Source organism: Genypterus blacodes, unplaced genomic scaffold (assembly GCF_046128005.1).
Source record: "Genypterus blacodes isolate CSIRO-AG114 ecotype Tasmania unplaced genomic scaffold, CSIRO-AGI_Gbla_v1 ptg000135l_1, whole genome shotgun sequence".
NCBI classification, from domain to species: Eukaryota; Metazoa; Chordata; class Actinopteri; order Ophidiiformes; family Ophidiidae; genus Genypterus; species Genypterus blacodes.
In genome coordinates this window covers 35,001-39,223 of record NW_027466937.1, presented here as the reverse complement: position 1 = coordinate 39,223, position 4,223 = coordinate 35,001, and positions in this window count along the sequence as shown.

Below are 4,223 nucleotides of genomic sequence, written 5' to 3'. Positions count from 1 at the left end.
TGTGTATGTGTGTGTGTGAGTGTGAGAGAGAGAAAGAGAGAGAGAGGGGCGGGGGTGAGCAAACCCGTTCTGCACGTGATCCCTCCTGTTCTCATGGCGTTGTATTACAGAGTTATAAATACTTCATGTGAGCGCTGCTGCACGCTGAGCGCGTACAGAAACGTCACATCGCCCAATATTCTACGGCTTTAAAGAACGTGAAGAAGAAATCCACTCAAACACACAAAGCATACGTGAGCGCGCTGTCATGTGGGTTATGTAATGATGGAGACGCCCGCTCTGCTCTCCTACAGCGCCATGAATCAAAGACTAAATATAAACCTGCAGAGCCTGCAGAGTGTAGGCCGGATCAACCTCTGCTCACCAGAGGAGGGGAGGGGGATACAGTACAGTATAGTATAGTATAGTATAGTATAGTAAAGTAGGTATAATATAGTATACGTAGTATAGTATAGTATAGTATAGTATAGTAAAGTAGGTATAGTATAGTATAAAACAGTATAGTAGGTAAAGTATGGTATCGCATACAGGTACGATACAGTACAGTATAGTGTTGTATAGTATAGTATACTATAGTACAGTATAGAATAGTATAGTTTAGTATGGTATAGTATAGTATAGTATAGTATAGTATAGTACAGTATAGAATAGTATAGTTTAGTATGGTATAGTATAGTATAGTATAGTACAGTATAGAATAGTATAGTTTAGTATGGTATAGTATAGTATAGTATAGTATAGTATAGTATAGTATAGAATAGTATAGTTTAGTATGGTATGGTATAGTATAGTATAGTATAGTGCAGTCCAGTACGATATAGTATTGTATACTACAGTATGGTACAGTATAGTATAGTAAGCTGTATAGTACTATAAAATAGTATAGTACAGGATACTATAGTACAGTATAGTACAGTATATTGCAGTACAGTACAGTACGGTATGATATAGTATAGTGTCATATACTATAGAACAGTATACTATAGTACAGTATAGTACAGTATATTGCAGTACAGTACAGTACAGTATGATATAGTATAGTGTCATATACTATAGTACAGTATATTGCAGTACAGTACAGTACAGTATAGTATACTATACTTTATTATTATTATATTATACTTTACTATACTGTATTATAGTGTAGAATAGAATACTATACTATAGTATCGTATACTTTAGTATAGTCTCATCTGCTGAGGGGTTCATGGACGAGGCGTAGCTTCAGCTCCCTCACACCTGTGTGGTCACATGCTGTAGTTTGTCTGGTATGTATTTGTATTTGTGAAGTACAGCAGAATGAGACATGGATCCTGATCCTGGAATGTCCTCCATCATCATAGATCATAGATCATAGATCATAGATCATAGATCATAGATCATGTATCGTGTGTTTCCTGATCTAAACGGCTGCATGAGTCACAGTCTGAGCCTGAATGAAGGAGGAGCCACATCTGATCTATATGAGAGGAACACACATCAACACGTCACCACACAGACTGAAGAGGAGTAACTACATAACCTTAGTGATGGGATTACTAGGGACAGCATTCTACAGTCTGATTGGATGTAAAGGTGTGGTGATGATGATGACGATGATGATGATGATTTGCTTTATGCACCGTTTGTCTTTCTGTCATCAGCCATTACTACGTCATCAACGGGAAACGGTGACTGTGCCACTGCTGATAAACAGCCCTACTACACACACACGCACACACACACATCAAACACACGCCTACGCACTCAGACCAGCCCCCTGTACACACACACATACACACACACATGCCATCTCTTCTCGCCCATGCGGAAACAGGCAGTAAAGCATCCAGCAGCTGCATCTCATCTCTCACCAAAACCACAACAACCAGAATGCCAAACCTCCCAAACCCACACAGGACACTGCGGCCGTCTCCACCAGAGACGTGTCCCACGCCTGTCCCACGCCTGTCCCACGTCTGTCCCACCTCTGTCCCACCTCTGTCCAACATGCTACACACGCCGCCAAACCCACAGCCCATGCAGCTGCAGGATGGAAGAAATACTATCAGAGCACATGACACACACACACACACACACACACACACACATACACACACAGTATTGTGCTCCACCTTTCATACAAAGTCAAACCTATTTTAGGAAATCGAGGCGTGTAAAAGAGAATCTGCAGCTTGTGTTGGTTTCAGCACCGTGGACAGCGCTTCTGTTAACCCCTCGCTGTCCTCATCCTACATGCATTGACAGTATAGACCTGAGCCAGCATCCCTCCATCCCTCCATCCCTCCATCCCTCCATCACCAACGTCTTCACCAAAATCTCAACCACAAATCGATCTTAGACCCTTAGACATCTGATTGGTGGTCAATCAGTGGATCAGGGAGAAGATCTGAAGGTTCTACAGCTCGGAAAAAACACTAGCGGGGGATTTTGCATGTGTGGCCCCTGAAAGCGTGTGGGAGTGTGTGTGTGTGTGTGTGTGTGTGTGTGTGTGTGTTTCCCCACACTTGCACCATATCATGCGTGTTTTGCAGATGTGTAAATGTCTCCATTTCTCTCTGGAGACCCTGAAGTGTTCCTGTTTTTTTGGGGTCAGATCTTTGTCCTAGCAGGCTTCATGTCAAACATCTGTATAGAGATGTCACATACATGTTTACAACACGGACATATTTCTGTTCGGTTTGGTTCTAATCATCTCAGTTCTCAGGTAAAAGCTGTGGTTTGAGGTTCTGACTGCACTCAGACTTCACATTTGGACCCAAATCGTTTAAAATCACGCGCACGAGTGACAGAAACACCGAGGAGCCGCATCTTCCTCTTCATCAGCCTCACATCTCATCGCAGCGCTTCACCCGAGACAACGCGACCGACACGGCGAGGCTTCCTACCGATTCGTCCCCGTCCCGGGGCCTCCGGCCGCCAGTCCCCCGCCGGGAGCGGCTCCGTTGGCCGGCTTGATGTGCGCTCCTGTCCCCGCTCCTCCGGCCATCACCGGCCCCATCATCCCGGCCGAGCCCGGCTCTCCGCCGCCCTCCATGCTCGCTTCGTTCCCCATCTCGGTCTCGGCGCAGGAGACGGGAGGGTGGAGGCGAAGGCTACCAGCTCAGATGCGCGGTGTCGCTGTAATGGCGTCCGTGTCCGCGTTCGAGTCTCATAAAAGAAGAAGAGTGAGTGGAAAAGGAAAGAGGAAGAACCGAGAGAGCGAACTCAGCGTTGCTCCTCCATCACCGCCACCATCATCCTCCTCATCCTCCTCCTCCTCCTCCTCGCTCTGTCAGCTTCAGCACCAGCACACTGGCTCCGGACGTGATGACGGCGGCGCGCCGCGAGATTTAAAGCGGAGCTGCTGCTGCGGCGGGAGCGCGCATCCACAGCAGATCACCTTAGAACCGCAGAGAAAGACCCGGATGACGTTTGATTCATTCATAAAGAGACGGAACCTTCCAACGGAGAAAAGGTTCCACACGAGATATGACGTAATACAACAAACAACACTGACAGGGAAGGGAGGAAGGAAGGAAGGAAGGAAGGAACCTCCCAGGGTAAAGGTGAGCAGAAGGAAAAGGAAGTATAGGAGGAGACAGATGCTTAGATATAGGACACACCCCAACCAGAGAAACCAAAGAGCTCTATGTTCACTTTAGTCTTCATCAATGTGGCTGATGGAAGGAAGGAACGGAGCCACGCCTCCTTCCTGGGCAGTGGAGGTGGAGTCAAAGGGCCAAAAAGTGCTGATTGAGGTCTGCCCGTCTGTCAATCAGCCCACTGCCAGCCCAGCCATTTTGAGGAAGTAGAGAGGTTTGTCTATTTCCCTCCTCCCTCCTCCCTTGCTACCTTCCTCCCTTCCCTCCTTCCCTCCTTCCCTCCGTCCTTGGCATCCTGTTTTCCTTGTGGAGTCGTTTGTCTCCTTCCTCCTTCTTTGATCGTGTGGATGATTCCCTGATCACCACAGAGATAATAAACCTTACAGACTTCTTTGTGTTTCCTTGTGGTGAAGTTAAATGTGCGGATGATTGACAGGTGCAGCTTTTTGATCCTGATTATTTTGCCGCTCCTCCTCCCGTCGTCTCTCCGTCCTGAGCTCCGGCTGCTGGAACGCCGCCGAGCAGCAGGAATGCTGACGGAGACGTAAGCCTTCCTGTTAAACACATTACAGTAATTAACTCTGAGTTCAGAGGAGGGAGAAGATGTGACGTTTGCCTGGTCTGGCAAAAAAGAAGATG